Here is a 9,513-nt window from a genome sequence, read left to right on the forward strand (position 1 = left end):
AACTACTCCACCCATAGAGGACAAAGGGGGTTAATCCAGCACATTGTCTCCATGAAGATTGCCAGCTGCGGCTCATTAATTGGCTCCTTCAGGTGAGATCACTGTGACAATTGAGATGTACTATTCAGAGTGGAGTATACTACCTACAAATGTACTGAAACATATGCCAAGTAAAAATTCAAGGGTTTTTTATTCAACAGATCTTGACACACAATTTTTAAAAAGGATTCAGTGGATAAATACACTCAAATATGGACCTGAAAACACAGGAATTAATATACCCACGCCATTAGCATATTCAAAAAATGGATAAATATCCACAGCATATGAAAAAATATATTTTTTTTTAATTTTTAAATAGGGTTCCTCAGAAAAGGCTACCTTATGTATGGAGCAAAGCTTTCTTGAATGTTAATTAATGTCATACATGTATATAATGTATACATGACCTGGTTAGCAGGGAGTAGACAGACTGCAAGAGACACTGAATGAGGGTGACATCACCTCCAGGTGAGTCTGTGGAAGCGCCATCAGCTGCTGTCATTAGGATGCCCATGGTATAAAAAGCCGGGCACATCGCTATATGTCACCATTACACCCCCCATCAGAAGAAGCTCATGTGAAATGTATGGCGGGGTGCTCCCTGCTAACCAGGTTATGTATACCCGTTGTTTATGTGTTTCCACCTTCATGTCTAGCTAACTATTGTAAACCTCTAGTAGCATGCTTGCATTTTAACCACTGCACCTTTTCATCCCTATCTGATTACTGCTATACCTGGTAGCTTATTTTGCACCTTATTATATGGTTTTGTCTCTGCAAGTAATCTAAGTATATTTTTGCACAAGTATTGAACATTATCTAGTACTATGCACTTTTATACTCGTATCATCTACTGTATTTATTGCTTTTGGATGTAGTGATAGCAAGCAATTTGAGAGAGAATCTATATGTAAACAATCTGTTGTGAGGCGCTATAAAGGTTTTTATATAGAGCCAGAAGTTATATGGGCATCTAAATAGAGCTGTGAGTGAACTTTTTTTTTTATTCCCTTATTTATGTTCATGAATGTTATATTGAATACCAAATTTGGCTGACATAAGTCCAAAAGCACTGTTTGCAAAGAGAAATATATTGCATTACACGACATTAATTGACAATAAAGAAAGCTTTGCTCCATACATAAGGTAGCCTTTTCTGAGGAACCCTATTTAAATATAAAAAAATTCTTATATTTTTTATGTGCTCTCGCTATATATATATATATTTATACTTTTTTTAATATGCTTATGGAGTGGGTATATTCCTGTTTTCAGGTCCATATGTGTGTATTTATCCACTGAATCCTTTTTAAAATTGTGTATCTGTTAAATAAAAAAAAAAAAAAAAAACATGAATTTTTACTTGGCATATCCTTCAGTTCATTTGAAGGTAGCATGTTATTTTGGAAGTGCCTTTTGTAACTAGGTCATTTCTTTTTTGGTTATATTCAGAGTGGAGGTTTATCTGGAACTCTGAGAGGTTGCTCTCTTGAATGTAACTGTAGGCCTGGTCTCTTGTTTGGCACCTTCAAGCATGGTCATATGTCTATCTTTGCCTCATGGGGCCTATGTACATCATATGGTATCATAGTGCCTCTATGCGTCATATTGCAATATAGTGCTTCATAGTGCCTGTATGCACCATATTGCATTATAGCACTTCATAGTGCCTCTGTGTCATAATACACTATAGCACTTCATAGTGCCTCTATGCGTCATATTGCATTACAGCGCTTCATAGTGCCTCTGTGTCATATTGCTTCATAGTGCCTGCATGCGTCATATTGCATTATATTGCTCCATGGTGCCTCTATGCGTCATATTGCTTCATAGCGCCTCTATGCGTCATATTGCTTCATAACGCCTCTATACGTCATATTGCTTCATAGTGCCTCTGTGTCATATTGCACTATAGCGCATCATATTGCTTCATAGCGCCTCTATGCATCATATTGAATTATATTGCCTCTATGCGTCATAATGCATTATAGCACATCATATTGCTTCATAGCGCCTCTATGCATCATACTGCATTATAGCGCATCATATTGCTTCATAGCGCCTCTATGCGTCATATTGCTATATAGCGCCTCTATGCGTCATATTGCTTCATAGTTCCTCTACGCATCATATTGCTTCATGGCACCTCTATGCATCATATTGCTTCATAGTGCCTCTATGCATCATATTGCATTACAGTGCATCATATTGCTTCATAGTGCCTCTATGCGTCATATTGAATTATAGTGCGTCGTATTGCTTCATAGCGCCTCTATGCGTCATATTGCATTATAGCACGTCATATTGCTTCATAGTTCCTCTATGTGTCATATTGCATTATAGCGCGTCATATTGCTTCATAGCGCCTCTATGCGTCATATTGCATTATAGCGCATCATATTGCATTATAGCGCGTCATATTGCTTCATAGTGCCTCTATGCGTCATATTGCATTATAGCGCGTCATACTGCTTCATAGCGCCTCTATACGTCATATTGAATTATAGCGCGTCATAGTGCCTCTATGCATCATATTGCATTATAGCGCGTCATATTGCATTATAGCACGTCATATTGCTTCATAGTTCCTCTATGCATCATATTGCATTATAGCGCGTCATATTGCTTCATAGTTCCTCTATGCGTCATATTGCATTATAGTGCACCATATTGCTTCATAGCGCCTCTATGCGTCATATTGCTTCATAGTTCCTCTATGCGTCATATTGCATTATAGCGCGTCATATTGCTTCATAGCGCCTCTATACGTCATATTGAATTATAGCGCGTCATAGTGCCTCTGTGCGTCATATTGCTTCATAGTTCCTCTATGCGTCATATTGCATTATAGCGCATCATATTGCTTCATAGTACCTCTATGCGTCATATTGAATTATAGTGCGCCATATTGCTTCATAGCGCCTCAATGCATCATATTGCTTCATAGTGCCTCTATGCGTCATATTGCATCATATTGCTTCATAGTGCCTCTATGCGTCATATTGAATTATAGTGCGCCATATTGTTTCATAGCGCCTCTATGCGTCATATTGCCTCTATGCGTCATATTGCTTCATAGCGCCTCTATGCATCATATTGCATTATAGCACGTCATATTGCTTCATAGTGCCTCTATGCGTCATATTGAATTATAGTGCGTCATATTGCTTCATAGTGCATTTATGCGTCATATTGCATTATAGCGCGTCATAGTGCTTCTATGCGTCATATTGCATTATAGCGCGTCATATTGCTTCCTAGTGCCTCTAAGCGTCATATTGCGTTATAGCGCTTCATAGTGCTTCTATGCATCATATTGCTTCATAGTGCTTCTATGCATCATATTGCTTCATAGTGCCTCTATCCGTCATATTGCACCATAGTGCTTCTATGCATCATATTGCTTCATAGTGCCTCTATCCGTCATATTGCACCATAGCGCTTCATAGTGCTTCTATGCATCATATTGCTTCATAGTGCCTCTATCCGTCATATTGCACCATAGTGCTTCATAGTGTTTCATAGAGCTTCTATGTGAAATATTGCGTCACAGTGCCTCTATCCGTCATACTGCATTATAGCGCATCACAGTGCCTCTATGCATCAGTGTTTCATAGAGCTTCTATGTGAAATATTGCGTCACAGTGCCTCTATGCGTCATATTGTGTCATAGTGCCTCTATGCACCATAGTGTTTCATAGAGCTTTTATGTGAAAGTGCCTTTGTGTCACTTTGCTTTATAGTGCCTCTATGCATCATGGTGCTTCTATGCGTCATATTGCATTATAGCGCTTCATAGTGCCTCTATGCATCATATTGCTTTAGTGTTTTATAGTGCCTCTTTGCTTCATAGTGCCTCTTAGCACTATATTGCTTCATAGTGCCTCTATGCATCATCTTGCTTCATAGTGCCTCTATGCTTCATAGTGCCTCTATGCGTCATAGTGCCTCTATGCATCATATTGCTTCATAGTGCCTCTATGCATCATCTTGCTTCATAGTGCCTCTATGCTTCATAGTGCCTCTATGCATCAGTGTTTCATAGAGCTTCTATGTGAAATATTGCGTCATATTGTGTCATAGTGTTTCATAGAGCTTTTATGTGAAAGTGCTTCATAGTGCCTTTGTCATATTGCATTAGTGTTTTATAGTGCCTCTTTGCTTCATAGTGCCTCTAAGCATCATATTGCTTCATAGTGCCTCTATGCGTCATATTGTGTCCTAGTGTTTCATAGAGCTTTTATGTGAAAGTGCTTCATAGTGCTTTTGTATTGCATCATGGTGCCTCTATGCATCATATTGCATTATAGTGCCTTTATGCATCATATTGTGTCAGTGTTTCATAGAGCTTTTATGTGAAAGTGCTTCATAGTGCTTTTGTGTTATATTGCATCATGGTGCCTCTATGCATCATATTGCATTATAGTGCCTCTATGCATCATATTGTGTCAGTGTTTCATAGAGCTTTTATGTGAAAGTGCTTCATAGTGGCTTTGTGTCATATTGCTTCATAGTGCCTCTGTGTTATATTGCGTCATGGTGCCTCTATGCATCATATTGCATTATAGCGTGTGAAAGTGCTTCATAGTGCCTCTTGATTGACACTTGGTAGACAGATTCTTGTCCCATAAATCCATTGTATTATGTTTACCAGGGACGACATCACTTCCTTTTGCACCTCGTGGTGAATCAGCAGCACTGCGTCATGTGGCAGAAGATCCCATACCCACTGCTCTTCCAGCAGTCAGGGCTCCTAAGGTGAAAGAAGCTGCATCCAGGACTCTTATAGTTGAGAACCCCATATTCCTTCTGCCTCGCAATAAACAGTCCCCTCTGTGATGGGAGGAAACCTACTTCCCTCTAGTTATAGTGTGGTTACTCCCACCATGGCAGTCGGGGGTATAAATATCTCTAAGAAGACTGCCTTTTAGGATATAACATCAGTAAAACAGGAGTGATGAGCCACATTTCTCTTTCAACACTTCTAATAAGTCCGATGTTGGTAGTGAGAGGAGATATTACCTGCTAGGTGGAGTATTTCCTTTAGTTTCAATAAAATCCAACCCCTTCTTGGGGTTTAGACATTTTAAGTATTCGGAATAGACATGATCTCCTAGATTAGTAAGGTACATACGTCCCAGTGTACTGCCATTATCCATGTACTAACTGTTATGGCGTTGATGTTCCAGCAGTGCAGGGTCTCTGTCCTGCAGGTCTCCTTGTAGTATGGTAGGCTGGTCTCGAATGAAGGTTTAGGCTGTGTGCCCATGTGGGGTGTTTTTTTTTTTTTTTTTTTTTTTTTTTTTTTTTTTTTCTAGGTGTGGCTCCTTGGGGCAAAGACTACCAAATTTCCTTAATTGTTGTCTTCACTAAGGAGGGATGACGCTGCTCTCCGGTTTCCATTGTAATGTGGACCAGCCTCTTCATCCTTGGTTTGGGTAAATAGACTATACATACATGGATTTTTAAGTGTAGGGAAGGTGATCGGACGGACAGATGTGTCAGAACAGAGAAAGGAAGGTTTAGACTGGTGTCAGTTACTACAGTGGGGAAACAGCTGAGAAAGTGTAGTGGACGTGCAGTACCTTGGGTTGACCATTAGAGGGCAGGGAGGAGTGTGAGCAAAGGACTTGACATCAGCTTACGGCTTGGGAGACTGTTGGCCATGGGGGGCGGAGTTACAGGGAACCTGGAATTATAAATTTGACAGGAGGGTTCCAGTCCCCAGGGGGAGCTCCAGTGACAGGAGGACTACAACAGTTTGTGCACTGTGAGGAAAACCAAACCAGGGGGACTGAGGTGAAAGGAAGTCAGGGGGGTGGTCCTGACAGGAAGAACCGAAGTATAGATGAGGCTCTGGGTGTAGGACACCGTATTTGGAACGACAAAACTGGCCAGTAAAGTGCTGATGGTGTACGGGCCTAAGGCGGCCACAGTGACTGAGCTGACAGGATCGTCAGAGTGAAGAAGGGGCGGTACGTATAAATACGTCCCTGGTGTAAAGTACGGTGTGTGACGCGGCCCTGGACGTGGAGGGTCATGAGAAAGATATTGTGGTGTGCTGTGAGGGCCGTCAGTCGGACGGTGGAAAATAACTTGGACCTGTTGTACCCGAAACTTGCCTCTGTCTTGTGTCTGTACGTCACTGCGCGGTATATCGAGGGACCCCCCCCAGCCCGGCCCACTGACCCTACATAAGTATCTGTCGTGACACATGTACATACAGTACATGTATGTTTATATACAGTCAGTTGTCATGACACTTGCTGGAAGTCACACCAGGGGGCTGTGTGGCTCTGTAGTCCTCTCCAGCACCACACAGCACACACCGCACCGCAGCCCCACACAGCATAGCACACTCCACCACGGCCCCCACACAACACACAGCATCGCAGCCCCACACAGCATAGCATAGTCTCCTCCACCCTCTGATGGCCTGCCACCACTCCATGATAATGTGGCAAGGCTGGCCCCTTCATTCTTGGCTTCAGTAATTAAAAATGGCGCTTTTTGTTGCGGAAATCGCCTGCATTTATCGTGGGTTCCCCCCCCCCCCCTTGCGTTTTTAAGTTGACAGCCATTCTAATCAGCTGAAATATGCAGCACTGAAAAAAAAAAAAAATGCAGAAAATGTGCATTTTTTGAAACATCTGTGTGGGTTTTCTTTTTTGTGGCTGAAAAAATATATGCACAGTGGGCACATAGTACAGATGGGAGAGTGTAAGGCTGTCACCTGGAGACTGTTCTGCAGTCTTTGTGAATTGCAATAGTTAATATGCAAAATTCCATTTAAGGGTTAGCTTCTGTGGCTCCTCGGTCAGATGAGCTGCTGCTGGGTGTGTCATGTGACCAGGCGCCCAGCCTTTAAATATTACCATTACCCCTCATCTGTTGATGGTGAAAGAGTTAATGCTCTGCAACAACTGCTATGTAGATGCCTTGTGCTGGCATACGTTTTTATATCCCTGATCACGCACCATAGGCATGAAATTAACTGTATTAAAACATACCTTCAACTCTTAGGGTGTGTGCACACGTTGTGCATTCTACTGCGGATCCGTGGCGGTTTTGGCCCTGTGGATCTGCAGCAGTTTTTGCTGCGGTGTACAGTACCATTATAACCTATGGAAACGAAAAACCGCAGTGCACACGCTGCTGAATTTTTCACGCAGATTTGTTGCGGTTTCCAATCCACAGCATGTCACTTTCTGCGGAATCTGCAGCGGCTTCACACCTCCTCCATTGTAGAGGTGTGAAACCACAGATCTTTTGACCTGCAGATTTCCGCAGGTGAATCTGCAGCGTGTGCACACAGCCTTAGAGGATTGAGTCTGGGATTGTGAACTTTTGAAACAGTGCAGGAATGAATGTGTCGCATGGATTTGTCTTTTTATATCAACTAAGGAATTTGCTCCTCAGACTATGTGGGGGGACATCAGGACACAGAACCAACAAATCTGTAATACTCCTTATCTATGATCTGTCGGAATGTTTATGGCCATAACCGTGTATCCCTGTCCCACAGAGAGTTCAGCTTAATGCAATATTTAGAATTGAGAGTCCTCAGTGGTTGATACCATATTTTAAGTTAGCCACTAAAAGGTGACACATTGCAAGCTTTCGAGACTACTCGGGTCTCTTCATCAGGCTAGACTAATACAACATCTGAAGAATCACATATTTATGCACAGAAATAACGCAATAGATGAGACAAGTGACATGCAGCAGAATTGTCATTATGGGAGAGGGATAAACCTAAATATTGCAACAGTTCATAGATGAGGAATGTGAAAGTTTTATTGTTGTGTGATGACCCCAGAAGGCCTTTTTCAACTAGGTAACAAGGCATCCTGAGGACTAAACTGGCTCCTTAGGGAAACTTGTAGTCCTTGCTCCAATAGGTGACTCAGCTTTCCAGCCTCTATTGTAATGTGGGCCAGCCTTTTCATCCTTGGTTTGGTAAGTAAAAATCCATGTATGTAAAGTCTAAGTAGCTGTCATGACACTTGAAGTCACATCAGGAGGCCGTGTGGCTCTGTAGTTGTCTCCAGCGCCCCACAGCCCCAACACAGCATTCCACACAGTGCACGCAGCCCTCACACAGCCTCCTCCATCCTCTGAAAGCTTCACACATCATCCTCCATCTTCTGAAGGCTTCCCACTGCCCCCTCCATCCTCTGACGGGCTCCCACTGCCCCCTCCATCCTCTTCCATGACAGTTCAATCCCTACCAGACGGTGCGTGACTTAAGGATTCAACTGACAGGCAGATTGAATCACTGGCTAAATCTGTTTGAGTCAACCGGCGCTTCTGTCCCAGCTTTGCCTCCACATGGGTGGCGAAGGCCATCTCAGCCTGGGCCAAGATACTTCATAAGGGGATCTTGACGTCAGCAACTCAAGATGAGCTGGCGGAGTTAGCGCACCAAATTGATCATGCTGGCAGATACCTTCTAGCTGCCTCCTTGGATGCAGCCACTTGTTCAGCAAAAGTGAACAGCAACATCGTGGCCATACGCCGCTTTCTTTGGTTGAAAACATGGAATGCAGACACCACCTTAATGTCGCTCATCAATCTAGCCTTTCAAGGTGCAAGGCTAGACCTGATAATTTTCTGATGCATCTGAGGTTAAAAGCACCTTCCTCAATCTAGACCCAAACGCTACCTGACACTGCCTACCTACATGAATTCCTGACTGACTACCTGACTATGTGACTACTGTCACGATCCATTTTTGGATAATATGTGCAAATTGTAAAGCGCTGCGGAATAGGTTAGCGCTATATAAAAATAAAGATTATAAAAAAAATCTGGGCTCATATTAAAACTTTTTTTTTCCTTTCAGGCCATCGGGGATTAATAGTTTTTGCCCCGGTGGCTGCTGGTGTTACTGCATTGTGATTACCTATGCAGGCGGAAGCCACTCCCACCTTCCTACATAAGCTCACCAGGTGCACCAACTAACTGTTGGTGATATTGTTTCTCTTTGGAGACCAACCAAGCTGGAATTCAGTAGCTGACAGAGTTCTGCGGATCTTCAGTTGTCTGCTGCTCTCAAGTGCCTTTCTCTGCTACTTGGAGCTTTGGCAGCAGACAAAGCTAAGTTCATGTTTTAAGTTGCTTTAATACCGAGGTGTCTGTATTAACCTTTCCCTGGTTTTTGGTGCAGTTTACTTTACTCCCTGTCTCACCCCCTGGGGAGGGGGTTGGGGGTTTAGTTCAGGGCTGAACAGAAGATGGGGACAGGTCAGAGACTTGGGCCTCACTACCTTTAGTGTACACCCAAGTTAAGGAAAGTCAGGGGACCCCCCCCTTATTGCCCCGTGAAGACTCCCTGACTGACCGATTATGTGACTGTTTTGTTGTTCATTTCCGCTACATTATTCTGCAGTTACTATATTGCCATGTTTACAATTTACAAAATGGTGGAACAGTAAGCGCCAAAGGCATACAACACTGAAATGTCAGTCA

Source organism: Dendrobates tinctorius, unplaced genomic scaffold (assembly GCF_039654945.1).
Source record: "Dendrobates tinctorius isolate UK_male_01 unplaced genomic scaffold, ASM3965494v1 ptg000521l, whole genome shotgun sequence".
Classification (NCBI taxonomy): Eukaryota; Metazoa; Chordata; class Amphibia; order Anura; family Dendrobatidae; genus Dendrobates; species Dendrobates tinctorius.